This window comes from Scyliorhinus torazame, chromosome 10, assembly GCF_047496885.1.
Source record: "Scyliorhinus torazame isolate Kashiwa2021f chromosome 10, sScyTor2.1, whole genome shotgun sequence".
In the NCBI taxonomy this organism is placed as follows: Eukaryota; Metazoa; Chordata; class Chondrichthyes; order Carcharhiniformes; family Scyliorhinidae; genus Scyliorhinus; species Scyliorhinus torazame.
In genome coordinates, this window is record NC_092716.1 from 107,755,354 (window position 1) to 107,769,909 (window position 14,556).

The 14,556-nt window shown below is 52.6% G+C and overlaps 1 protein-coding gene across 5 annotated transcripts in view; it reads left to right on the forward strand.

The window, feature by feature from the left end:
- The window catches only part of LOC140430841 (RNA-binding Raly-like protein), a 2,211,286-nt gene that overhangs the window by 648,300 nt on the left and 1,548,430 nt on the right, over positions 1-14,556 (forward strand). The window lies entirely within an intron of this gene.

Consider the following 14,556-nt stretch of genomic DNA (forward strand, 5'->3'; position numbering starts at 1 on the left):
GTTCAGCTTCAGGCCATTGGCATGGACACGGCGGAATACCTGCTGGAGACGGGAAACATACTCTTCAGGGGTCGTGGACCATGCGATGATGTCGTCCACGTACACACGAACCCCTTCAATGCCCCCATCACCTGCTCCATGATGCAATGGAAGATCTCCAATACCGAGACAATGCCAAACGCCATTTGATTATAGCAGTATCTGCCAAATGGTGTGTTGAAGGTGCAGAACCTTCTGCTGGACTCATCCAGCTGGATTTGCCAAAATCCATGTGATGCATCTAACTTGGTGAAAAAACGTGCGTGTGCCATCTCACTGGTAAGTTCCTCCCACTTCGGGATGGGGTAGTGTTCACACATTATCTTCTTATTGAGAACCTTGGGATCAATGCAGATGCGCAGGTCTCCCGAAGGCTTTCTAACACATACCATCGAACTGACCCAGTCAGTTGGTTCGGTTACCTTGGAAATGATGCCCTGTTGCTGAAGATCCTTGAGCTGTGCCTTCAGGCGCTCCGTCAGCGGAACAGGGACCCGGCGTGGTGCGTGGACCACTGGCATCAGGTCGTAGCAGAATCTTGTATCGATATGGCAGCATGCCCATCCCGTCGAACACATCCGGATACTGAGCGAGGATGTTGTCAATGTAGGCCTGAAGATCCCCATTGGAGGATGTCATTGTGTAAACCCGCTGCACGAGGTTCAGCTGCTTGCAGGCATGTGCGCCAAGTAGGGATGCCCTGTCTGGCATTCGTCCGCAGAATTCACAGTGAGGATGGATTGAATTTGTGATGTGTTGGATGTGGCATATTCACATTTGTTAATGATGCCCACACAGTAGGCGGAGTCCAGGCATTCTTCCTCTGGATCCATTGTGCTGCCAGAATCAGAATCTTGTCATCATGTTGCACACTCTGTACGTGCCGTCATCGGAACTGGGAGCGCTGGCCCCTGACTGGTGGTGGAGACCTGCACAAGGCTGCATAGTGTCCAGGCTTCCCGCAGTTTAAACATTGCCTGCCTCTTGCAGGGCAGTGTTTCTTTAAGTGGGCGTTGTCGCAGTTCGAGCATGTCATGACGTTGGCGTCTTGACGCTCCGCGCATCGTCGCACATGCGCAGTGCGGTCAGCAGACATCTGCACCTGCGAAGTGTGGGTATCAGCCGCTTCATTAACCCGTTCGCATCGCGTGTGCGTTGGGGCCCCGAGAAAAGCACGCAAATTGGCCGCTTTCATCAAAGCTGAGGCACGGCATCTGGGAGATGGCCTGCACACCCTCTGCCTCGTGGGAGGCAAGTTTCTCATTTTCAGCCGATTTGTACTGGGCATAGCGATTTTTGGCGTGCTCATGCACTGTGCATGTTTCAATCGCGACTGGCAGGGTCATATGCTTGATTTTCAGTAGCTGCTCTCTCAGAGGATCAGAGTGAACTCCAAAAACGATTTGGTCTCTGATCATGGAATCAGCAATATCACCAAAGTTGCAGGACAACGTTAGCAGGTGGAGGTTAGTTAAAAAGGAGTTGAAAGATTCATCTTTACCTTGTAGACGCTGTTTGAATATGTAGCGCTTGAAGATTTCATTGGTGTCCATTTCACAGTGACTGTCAAACTTGTCAAGGATGGTCTGAAACTTTGTCTTGTCCTGGCCTTCGGTAAAGTGAAAAGAGTTGAAGAGTTCGATGGCTGATCACCCGCTGTTGAGAGGAGAAGCGAGATCTTTCTTGCATCAGACGCACTCACGAGGTCTGAAGCTTCGATGTATAGCAGAAACTTTTGCTTGAATGTCTGCCAGATGGCACTGAGATTGCCGGAGGTCCTGAGCTGGTGAGGAGCCTGAATCTTCTCCATCGTGCCGGGATACATTCGATGGTCGTCACGGAACGGACAGAGGTAAACCACCTAGATTACGCAGTCTCCTGGTAGCATGTTGTGTTATGTACTCTGGCATAACACAGGCTGCAAATGGATGCAGTGTTAAACAAAAGATACTCCAGACCTTGAAGTTAGTTCAATCTGATTTATTGAACCAGTAGCACAGTTAGCACAGTTCTCTATGAGTTCGACTCTCTGCTAACCTAAGTGTGGTTACTCTGTCTGACTGAACCAGAGTAGCTCTTAGCCACGTGCTGGAGGTGTGATACTGTACATACACCCTGACTCACTCTGTAGATGTTCATCAGTGGAAAGAGGCGGAGTGTGAGCGCCTCGTGCCTTTTATAGTGAGATACCACCCCTGAGTGTCCTGCCTGCTCATGGGTCATGTCCTGTTCTCTGTGTATCATTATCTGCATGTCTGCGTATCTTGAGGCAGCAGTGCTAACCACTCTGCCATCGTGTCGCCCATTAGTGCCATGGGATCTTTTACATCCTTCCAGGTCGGGCCGTGGTTTAATGTTGCACCTGAAGAAATGGCAGGCTTGTTTTTTCTTGGATCTTTGTACTCTGTATGACTTAGTACCAAACAAGCGGGTTATTTCACTCACTGAGTCCTCTGGATAGATGTTTTTATTGGCATGGTAGATACGGTAGAAATACTGAATGCTGAACACTCTCCATTTTGACTGAATTGTTTATAAGAAAGGATCGGTTTGAAACTGCGCCTTCTGAAAATAGCACATCAGAAACATGGGCTGGAAAGTTAATCAGAATTTACTTCCCTTTAAGCTACAAAGAAATGCATTTATATCAGTTCCTTAACCTTATTTGCCCTTTCAGATCATTTTCAGAATTTGCCTAATGCAGCCGTCATATGTAATACTGCATCCAACTGGAATGCTAAATAGCAGTTTACCAGCCTTGTACAGCACGGACTAACTTTTACCAGATAAAATAGTTTGAAATTCACTTCCATCGCAGCTTGATTTTTAAACGGCTGGGAGTAGGGATGCTTTATCCCTGTTTCTTGGGTGGGATTCTCTGCGAACCAGCGGGACGGGCAACTCCGGTGCAAAGGAGTGGCGTGAACCACTCAGGCGTCGGCCGCCCCGAAGGTGCGGAATCCTCTGCACCTTCAGCGGCTAGGGTGGTTTGCGCCGTGCCGGCCGGTGCGGAAGGGGCTTGGCGCCAAGCCAACCAGCGCCGAACGGCCTCCGCCAGCCGGCGCATGTTGCCGCATGTGCGGGAGTGCCAGCGTGTGCTGGTGTGTGCTGGCGTCATCCCAGCGCAGGCGCAGGGGGGTTCATCTCCACGTCGGCCATCGCGGACTGTTACAGCGGCCGACGCGGAGGAATAGAGTGCCCCCACGGCACAGGCCCGCCCACGGATCGGTGGGCTCCGATCACGGGCCAGGCCACCGTGGGGGCACCTCCCAGGGCCAGATCCCCCCGCGCCCCCCCGAGGACCCCGGTGGCCGCCTGCGGAGCCAGGTCCCACCGGTAAGTACTTTACGCCAGCGGGACCGGCCATAAACGGGTGGCCACTCGGCCCATCGCGGGCCGGAGAATCGCCGGGGGGGGGCTGCTGCTAGCGGCTGCTGACTGGCGCGGCGCAATTCCCGCCCCCGCCAAATCCCTGGCGCCGGAGAATTCGGCAGCCGGCGGGGACGGGATTCACGCCCCCCCCCGGCGATTCTCCGACCCGGCGGTGGGTAGGAGAATCCCGCGCCTTGTTTCACCAATTTTTCATTGCCATTTTGCACACATATATATATTTCCTGACATATTTTTATTCGGGTTTTAACATTTCATTGTAAATTTTAGACAACAGGACAAGACCAACACACGTATTTACCAAAATTTAAGGCCACTATGGTTCAGGCAGTAATTTACAAGCAAACTGTCCCTCTCCCTGTCGCTGTTTTTCTTGGGTACATTCATCCCCACCCACCCCTCCCCCGTGTTCTTCCCACTTCTTTTCTCTTCCTTATTTGGTGACTTGTCCTTGGTTCCCCCCTCTACTTTATTGGTTGCTGGTTACGAACAGGTCTTGGAACAAGTTGGTGGACAACTTCCAATCTTTGTGGTAGCCTTCTTCCAGTCCTTGGCTGGCGTACTTTATTTTCTCCAGCCTGAGAAATTCTGTCTGGTCGGACAGCCAGTCTGCAGCCTTTGTGTGCTACCGATCGCCAGCCAAGCAGGAGTCCCCAGATGTGATCAGGGAAGCAAAGGCTAGGGCATCAGCCCCCCTCTCCATGAAGAGCTCTGGCTACTCTGATACCCCGAAGAGCACCACGAGTAGGCACGGCTCCACCCTCACTCCCACAACCCTGTGGCTTCACAGCGCTAAGGTCCCAGGTTCGATTCCCTGCTGGGTCACTGTCTGCGCGGAGTCTGCACGTTCTCCCCGTGTCTGCGTGGGTTTCCTCCGGTTGCTCCGGTTTCCTCCCACAGTCCAAAGACGTGCAGGTTAGGTGAATTGCCCATGCTAAATTGCCCTTAGTATCCAAGAGGATTCGGAGGGGTTATTGGGTTATGGGGATAGGGTGGAAGTGAGGGCTTAAGTGGGTCGGTGCAGACTCGATGGGCCGAATGGCATCCTTCTGCACTGTATGTTCTATGTTCTATGTATCTATGGCCTCAAAGAAGGACATCCAGAACCCAACAGGTCTGGGGCAGAACCAGAACATGTGGGTGTGGTTGGCCAGGCCTCCCTGGCACCATTCACACTTGTCCTCCACCTCCGGGAAGAACCCGTTCATTCATGTTCTGGTTAGGCCACACCCAAAATATGATGCCGGTGTTTAAATGAGACGGTTTGGTCGGATGGACTTCATGGCATGGCTCAATTGGACTGGGCCAACCAGGTAGGCCCGAGGTGCTTTCACTGTTGAGCCGCAGGCTTCGTTTTAAAATAAACTGGTGCTGTGGTTGCCTGCTGTTTGTTACCAGGCAACTGGCCAGTGAAACAAGTTTAAATTTAGGTGGGGAATGTGGCCAGGGGGGGTCAAACAAAATGGCTTTCAGAACGTGGGTGGAGCCAGGATGCCTTGACATTATGTAGTCCATTTTGAAATGTAAAAAGAGCCACCATATCACCTCTCAACCTCTATTTTTTTCCAGTGAAAACACTCTGGATTTAAATATTCGCTGCTCATAAATTCAGTCTCTCCATCCCCTGAAATCATTCTGGTTGCTGTCTTCTGCATCCGTTCAATAGCTGCAATATTCCCCTACAACTCAGGCAACCAAAATTGCACACAATTGATCTATAAAGTGACAGAATTATCTCACCATTTCAGTTCAATTTATTAAACTTTCAAAAGTCCCTACAGCTGATGTCTATCATTCACTGACACCGAACATTCCTGCAAAGGCATCCATTTATAGCCAGTGGATTGTGCGTATGTCAATCTCTAGAGTGTAATTAGTAAAGTGGAAGTTGGCACACGGGATTATGATACGTTACATTAACAGAGGCGTGGAGCTGAACATTCCTGATTCTGTTGCAATCTCAACATCTTCAATTCCAGATCCTTCAGTGGCTGTGGCGCGCAATCTTTTCTTAATTCGATCATGGGATGTGGATGTCACTGGCTGGACCAGCATTTGTTGCCCATCCCTAATTGCCCTTGAACTGAGTGGTTTGCTAGGCCATTTCAGAGGGCATTTAAGAATCAACAACATTGCTGGGGGTCTGGAGTCACATGTAGGCCAGACCAGGTAAGGATGGCAGATTTCCCTTCCCTAAAGGACATGAGTGAACCAGATGGGTTTTTACAACAATCGACAATGGTTTCATGGTCATCGCTTAATTGCATATTTTTATTGATTTTAAATTTCACCATCTGCCGTGGTGGGATTCAAACCTGGGATCCCAGAGAATTACCCTGGGCCTCTGGAACACTAGTCCAGTGATAATACCACTATGCCACCATCTCCCCAAGTCTGTCATGATCTTCCCAGAGGCAACCAATGCAGAAACCACACCCGGAGGCCCCATCCAATTAAGGGCAGTGGGTAGGCCATGCAACATGAAGTTCAACAGAAAGGCCCACAGAGATGTCCAGCTGTAAACCCAGGTGGGCGCTGCTAAGGCAGGCATAGAACATAGAACATTACAGCGCAGTACAGGCCCTTCGGCCCTCGATGTTGCGCCGACCTGTGAAACCAATCTAAAGCCCAGCCACAGTATTCCATTACCATCCATATTTTTGTCCAAAGACCATTTAAATGCCCTTAATGTTGGCGAGTCCACGACTGTTGCAGGTGGGGCATTCCACGCAGGGTGGTGACTGGGGCAGGGCAGGAGACTGCGAGAGCACCTCAAATCCGAGATGCTGTCTGCAGCAGTGGGGAGAAAGAAAAACAACAGCTAGCCACTGCTGCACAAACATGGCTCTGGCACGATCACTTGGAGGCGCAAGTCTGTCGAGTGGTTGACTTGGTGAACCTTTTTACAACCAGCCACCCCGCCTTTTTCTTTTCCGGGTCTGGAAAAATTGAACCCATGATTCAAACAGGATCAGGAATGGGTTCTTAATATTTCCAGTTATTCAGTGCTCAGGAATGATAGAGAAGGCAAAAGTGAGGGGGCGTAGCAGTGTTGATGGAGGATAATTCCACAGTTCAAAATAGAAAGGAAATACTATACAAGACGGTTGTACAGGGTTAAATTGAGGGGGAGTTGTTACACTGCTGGGAGTTTTTCTTTTAAATCATGATTCAAGCAGTGCGAAGCAGATAGATGAGCAAATTTGTTGGCAAATTTCAAAAGCATGTAACAAGCATTGAGAGACTTTAATTACTCTAATATAGACTGGGGAAAAACATCATGCTAAGGGTAGGATAGGAATTTTTGATGTGCACAGGAGAACATTCTTAATCAATATATCCCCAGTTCAAGAAGGAAGGAAATAGGGCTGGATTCTCCGTTCTTGAGACTTAAGTGGCAGGATTCGTGGACTTTCATGAGAGCAAAACTGGCGCTGAACCCGGAACGATTCAGTGACTGTGGAGGGGCTAGCACCGGTGCCACATGGAACGCAATTGATCCCAATGAAAAACTGTGCGGGATTCGCCGGGTCTGTGACTGACACTCAGGAGGCTGACAAGCTGCAGCCGCACATACACATTACAATCCCCACACACACTCATCCCAGCCAACAAGGTGGCATTCGTTGCACTGGAGCTTGCCATTCCTGCTGATTGGTCGGCTGGGACCAGAGGGCATCTAGGGGAGTGCCCTGGAGGACACCTGTATGACCCTTTCCGGCTGCGGCAATGGTGTTCCATGCCTGTCCACCCTGACCCCACAGCCCACCACCTGGCCAACGCCCGCTACGCCCCCAGCACTACAACTGTCTGCAAACTATGGCAATGTTGGACACTTTCCATACCCCCTCTCTCCGTCAGCAGCCATGACACCAGTTTCATGATTTTTAAAAGCGCAAGTGAAGCGCGCCATTGGGAATTTGGCCCATCGGAGGCGGAGTATCGCGGAGGCCCTGGACAATACGGGGTCAGGTCCACTAATGATATGTAAACGGTGTCCACTGTACGTGCGTTCCGGACCAATTGACCCCGTTGTCGAGGTGACGGAGAATTGCACTTTGGCGTCAATCGTGTCTGCCATGATTTTGCCGTCAGAACCTATTCTGCGTCCAATCGCGTTTCCTGATTTCGGTGTCAACCGACGGAGAATCCCACCCATGATGTTGGAGCTAGTTTGGGATAAGGGCCGGGTTTCTCCCCTACCCGGCGGGGCGGGGGGTCCCGGCGGGATGGAGTGGTGTGAAACACTCCGGCGCGGGCCGCCCCAAAGGTGCGGATTTCTCCGCACCTTTAGGGGCCAAGCCCTCACCTTGAGGGGCTAGGCACCCGCCGGAGTGGTTGGCGTGCCGTCGGCCGGCGGGAAAGCCCTTTGGCGCCACGCTAGCCGGGGCCAAAGGGGCTTCGGCGGTCAACGGAAGTCTGCACATGTGCGGGAGCGTCAACGGCTGCTGACGTCATCCCTGCGCGTGCGCAGGGGGGGGTCACTTCCGCATTGGCCTTCGCGGAGGCTGTGCCCGAGGCGGAAGGAAAAGAGTGCGCCCATGGCACAGGCCCGCCCGTGGATCGGTGGGCCCCGATCGCGGGCCAGGCCACCGTGGGGGCAGCCCCCGGGACCAGATCGCCCCACGCCCTCCCAGGGTCCCGGGAGCCCGCCCACGCCGCCAATCCCACTGGGAAGGGAGGTGGTTTGATTCACGCCGGCGGGACTAGCATGACAGCAGCAGGACTTCGGCCTATCGTGGGCTGGAGAATCGCCGGGGGGGGGGGGCCGCCGACTGGCGCGGGGTGAATCCCGACCCCGACGAATTTTCGGTGCCGAAAAATTTGGCGGCCGACGGGAGCGGGATTCACGCCACCCCCCCCGGCGATTCTCCGACCCGGCAGTGGGTCGGAGAGTCCCGCCCATGAAGTCGGGCTTGTGGAGAATTTGACAGTAACAGATTATTAAACTGACAGTGTTCACAATGTTTCTATTTGGGATGATTATGCGAAGAGACCAGAAAACATTGAAGACAAAAAAGCTCAACTGGGGAAGAATTATTTTCAGTGATTGGAAAAGGGACCTAGCACAGGTAGATTGAACACAGTGTTTGCAGAGAAAAGCAATAATAGACCTATAATGGAAGCCATTATTCAAGGAAAAAGGCCACGCATCTGAAGTTTGCACGGAAGGCAAAGGAGCGACAGTGTGGTGGTAGCATCACCGGATGTCTAAACTAGCAGCCCAGGCTATTGCTTTGGGCGACAGAAGTTCAAATCCCGCCATGGCACCTGGTGGAATTTAAATTCAATAAATAAATACGGAATTGAAAGTTAGTCTCAGTAATGGTGACCATGAAGCTATCATCGATTGTTGTTGAAAACCATCCGGTTTGTGGATGGGATTCTCCAACCCTCCACGCCAAAATCGCACTCGGCACGGGGGCAGAGAATGACCCAAAATGGGCTCGCACGCCGGCACTCGATTCCCCGGCGACCGAGTCCCGCCAGCGTGGTTCACAAGTGGTCCCATTTGGCGGGACCTCGGCGTTCTGGCTGCAGGGGCCGTCCTGCTGGGAGGTTGGGTGGATCCGACTTGGGGGGGGGGGGGGGGGGGCTTCCATGGTGGCCAGGCCCGCGATCGGTAGCTACCGATCGGCGGGAGTGCTCATTACGGGGGGGAGCTTAAGTTCCTCGGCGCCGGGGCCCTGTAGGGCTCCGCCATGTTGCGCGGGGGCCGGCGCAAAGACAACCGCCGCGCGCATGCACGGACCCGCGGGAGTAACTGCAGGGCCCCGCCAGCAGCCGGAGCTGCAGGATGCATGCCAGGGCCCTGCTAGCCCCTTTGAAGATGGAGAATCACCCCGGACTTTCTAGGAAAAATTCCGGAGTGGTTCCCGCCTATTTGCCGGCGGGCGTGGGGACTTAATCCCCAGAAAGGAGAATCCTGCCCTTTGACTTTCTTTGGGACGTAAAGCTGCTGTAGCCTTACCTGACCTGGCCTGCATTGGCACTCCAGACCCACAGAAATGTGGTTGACTTTTAACTGCCCTCTGAAATGGCTGAGCAAGCCACTTAGTTCAAGGATAATTAGGGATGGGCAACAAATGTTGGCTTTGCCAGTGATGGCCACATGCCACAGAAAAAAAATTCAAGAGAGTTAATTAGAAAAGGTGAGCAGGCGGGGTTCTGGAGGGGAGTTGCGGGAACAGTATCTAAGGTGGATCTTGCTAATGTGGAAGGAGGCGAAGCCCCCCAGCCTGGAGGCCTGGATAAATGATATGGCTGGGTTTATCAAGTTGGAGAGGATAAAGTTTGCCTTGAGAGGGTCTGCGCAGGGGTTCTACAGGCGGTGGCAACCGTTCCTAGACCATCTCGCGGAGCGTTAGAGGAAGGTCGGTCAGCAGCAACAGCAACCCAGGGGGGGGGACACAGGGGCGGGGACATCATTTGTGGTGGGGGGGGGAGGGGAGGGCGTGGGGGGGGGGAGGGGGGTTTCTCTGGGGGGCATTTGAGCAAGAAAACACATGAATGATCCGGAAACTGACAGGTACGGGAAGAATCCAATGTACAAAGTTCTGTATCTTATTGACTTGCCATGTTCATGTCTTGCCACGCGAGCTTTCTTTCTTTTCTTTGTTACGGGGGTGGGGGTGGGGGGGGGGCGGGGGGGGGTTTGTTTGTATGGTGGAAAATGTTATTGAAAAATTCTTAATAAAAACATATTTAAAAAAAAAGAAAAGGTAAGCAGGCAATATTAAATTGAACCCTAAAATATTTTAGAACCAAACAGTATGCAAGAAGTTAGCTCAAAAAAAAGATTGGGCCCATTAAGGACCCAAAGGAAAATCTTCATGAAGAGGAAATGGAAATGGTTAATGTTAATCCAGTGCTTTGGGCAGGACTTTCCTCACCCTCCCGCCGTGTCCTGGAGTGGCGAAGAGCAGCTCGCCACAGGCTGATGCCGGGATCTACTGGTCCTGCTTTTGTCAGTGGGGTTTCCCATTAAATGCACCCCTCACCGCCACAAAACCCACGGTGGGGTCTTCATCGTCGGCAGGACCGTAAGATCCCGTGAGTGTGAACAGCTAGAAAATCCCACCCTTTGCATTGGTCATTTTAAAAGAGGTCAATGAAGCAGAGAGGAGCTTTTTGGACAGTACTAGTAATATTAGCATTCTTGAAAATTGTTAAGCTATCTGACATGATGGGCCGAAGGACCTCTTTCTGTGCTGTAAACCCCAGATGGAATGCATCCTAAGTTGCTGATAGTAACAAAGGTGGGAGTAAAATGGCTGACACATTCACAATCTTTCAATCCACATTTTCTGAGGGCTGGGGCCTCGCTCAAGTTATACCATTATTCAACAAAGATGAGAGGAATAAACAGTAATTATTGAAAACCATTGTCGGGAGCAAAATGATCTTCCATTTGGAAAGGCGAGTGTTCATCAAGGAGAGCAGGTGAGAAGCTAGGAATCCACTGGCAAGAAACTCACCTCCTGACTCTCTAAAGCCTTTCCAGCATCCACAAGGCACAAGTCACAAGTGTGATGGAATACTCTCCACTTGCCTGGATGAGTACAGCACCAAACAACACTCAAGAAACTTGACACCAAGTAGCTTGATTGCTACCCCTTCCACAAATGTTCAAACCCTCGTACACTGACGAATAGTGGCAGCCGCATATACCACCTACAAGATACACTGCAGTAATTCGCCAAGATTCCTTAGACAGCACCTTCCAAACCCACGAAGGACAAGAGCAGCAGATACCTGGAAACCTCACGACCAGGAGGTTCCCCTCCAAGTCACTCACCTCCCTGATTTGGAAATATATCGCTGTTCCTTTACTGTCGCTGGGGCAAAATCACAGTAGGTGTACCTATACCTCAGGGACTGCAGCGGTTCAAGAAGGAAGCTCACCACCACCTTCTGAAGTCCCGCCGCTGTCAACCCACGCCGGCCGGCCGGCGTGGATTAAACCACCTTTCGAACGGTGGGACAAGGTGGCGGGGGCGGGCTCCGGGGTCCTGGGGGGGGCGATCTGGCCCCGGGGAGGGGGGGGGGGGGGTGGCCCACGGTGGCCTGGCCTGCGATCGGGGCCCACCGATCCGCGGGCGGGCCTGTGCCGTGGGGGCACTCTTTTCCTTCCGCCTTCGCCATGGTCTTCACTATGGCGGAGGCGGAAGAGACCCCCTCCACTGCGCATGCGCGGGGATGCCGTGAGCGGCCGCTAACGCTCCCGCGCATGCGTCGCACGGCAACGTCATTTCCGCGCCAGCTGGCGGGGCGCCAAAGGCCTTTCCCGCCAGCCGGCGGGGCGGAAATCACTCCGGCGCGGGCCTAGCCCCTCAAGGTGAGGGCTCGGCCCCTCAAGATGCGGAGAATTCCGCACCTTTGGGGCGGCGCGATGCCGGACTGATGCGTGCCGTTTTTGGCGCCGGTCGGCGGACATCGCGCCGATTGCGGAGAATCCCGCCCATAGTGTTCATTGCAAAGAAGTGGAAACTGAGGAAAGTCCCTGTAATAATAAATAATAATCTTTATTGTCACAAGTAGACTTACATTAACACTGCAATGAAGTTACTGTGAAAATCCCCTGGTTCCCACATTCCGCACCTGTTCGGGTCAAAGAGAGGGAGAATTCAGAATGTCCAAATTACCTAACAGCACGTTTTTCGGAACTTGTGGGAGGAAGCCAGAGCACCCGGAGGAAACCCACGCAGACAACAGGAGAACGTGCAAACTCCACACAGACAGTGACCCAAGCAGGGAATCGAACCTGGGACCCTGGAGCTGTGAAGCAACAGTGCTACCCACTGTGTTACCATGCTGGCCACAGTGACATGACGAGCAGTGAACATAGGTACATAGGAATTAGAAGCAGAAGTAGGCAATTCAGCCCTTCGAGCCTGCTCCACCATTCAATCAGATCATGGCTGATCTCTTGCTAGTCTCCCCACCTGTTGCCAATATCCCTTTAACCTGCTTTTTTTAATCAGAAATATATCTGTCTCCTTCTTGAAACCATTTTGTGAATTCTATGATCTATATCTATCACCCAGATTCCACAGCACTATGGGGCAGTGAGTCCCACAAATTTACTACCCTCTGCGAGAAGTAATTCCTCTTTATCTCAGTTATAGATCTACCGCCTCTCAACCTATATCTGTGACCTCTCATTCTTGATTGCCCTACAAGGGAGAATATTTGGTCTACGTTTACTTTATCAATCCCTTTTAGTACTTTATATACCTCAATCAGATTGCCTTTCATTCTTCTAAACTCCAGCGAGTATCTATCAAAACTGTTTAATCTCTTCTCATATGTCAACCCTTTTATTCCTGGAATCAATCAGGTGAACTTCCTCGAACTGCCTCCAAAGCCACCACATCCTTCCTCAAATAAGATGACAAAAACTGGACACAATACTCCAGATATGGGGCGAAATTCTCCGGAAACGATGCGATGTCCGCCGACTGGCGCCCAAAACGGCGCAAATCAGACGGGCATCGCGCCGCCCCAAAGGTGCGGAATGTTCCGCATCTTTGGGGGCCGAGCCCCAACCTTGTGGGGCTAGGTCGGCATCGGACGAATTTCCGCCCCGTCAGCTGGTGGAAAAGGCCTTTGGTGCCCCGCCAGCTGGCACGGAAATGACATCTCCGGGCGGCGCATGCGCGGGAGCGTCAGCGGCCGCTGACGGCATTCCCGCACATGCGCAGTGGAGGGAATCTCTTCCGCCTCCGCCATGGTGGAGACCGTGGCGGAGGCGGAAGGGAAAGAGTGCCCCCACAGCACAGGCCCGCCCGCGGATCGGTGGGCCCCGATCGCTGGCCAGGCCACCATGGGGGCACCTCCCGGGGTCAGATCTCCCCGCGCCCCCCCCAGGACCCCGGAGCCCGCCCGCGCCGCCCTGTCCCGCCGGTAAGGTAGGTGGTTTAATTTACGCCGGCGGGACAGGCATTTTAGCGGCAGGACTTCGGCCCATCCGGGCCGGAGAATCGAGCGGGGGGGCCCACCAACCGGCGCGGCTCGATTCCTGCCCCTGCCAAATCTCTCGTGTCGGAGACTTCGGCAACCGGCGGGGGCGGGATTCACGCCAGCCCCCGGCGATTCTCCGACCCGGCGGGGGGGTCGGAGAATCTCGCCCCTGGTCTCAGCAGCACCCTATACCAGTGTTCTTCAAACTTTTTTTCCGGGGACCCATTTTTACCAACCGGCCAACCTTCGGGACCCAACCCGGCCGATCTTCGCGACCCATGCCGGCCGACCTGCGCGATCCACCTTTTTCTCTTACCTTGTTTGCTGCTGACAAAAATGGAGGAAATGGTTTTGGGTCTCTTTGGCCCTCATACACGCTCCTCCAATGGAACCTGTTGGATGAAGGGGAAGCCTTCCGTGTCGGAAAGTATGGAGTCTCCATCTGTCCAAAGTTCTGCATTTTTTCCCTGTAATATTTTATCAAATAAAATCCCCCAAACTTGTAAAAAAAAAGAATGAAATAAATGAAAAAAATAAAAATTGAATGAATAAAGTAAATGAATAAAATGAATGCAACCTCCCCAAACTTGTAAAACAAACAGCAGGGACCGTTTAAAAAAAAATGGCCGCATTGCGCATGCGTGCCCAATCACCGGCACGCATGCGCGCCGATGTTCTGGCACGCATGCGCAGTGCGGCTGCATTTTTTTTTTTACATGTTCGCGGCCATTTTGAAGGCCAATTGCAGCCGGCGTTTTTAACAGCCGGCTGCTGCGGCTGTTGCGCGCAGATTTGCGCGATCGGGAACGCCGTGACGGACAGCTCCGTGGCCCACCCGACACCCGCCCGCGACCCACCCGCGGGTCGCGCCCCCGAGTTTGACAATGCCTGCCCTATACAATTTCAACATTGCTTCTTTACTTTTATCATTGAATCATAGAATTTACAGTGCAGAAGGAGGCCATTCAGCCCATATAGTCTGCACCGGCCCTTGAAAAGAGCACCCGACGCCTCCACCCTATCCCCTTTACCCTCGTAACCCAGTAACACCACCTAACCTTTTTGGACACTAAGGGCAATTTAGCATGGCCAATCCACCTAACCTGCACATCTTTGGACTGTGGGAGGAAACCTGAGCACCCGGATGAAACCCACACAGACATG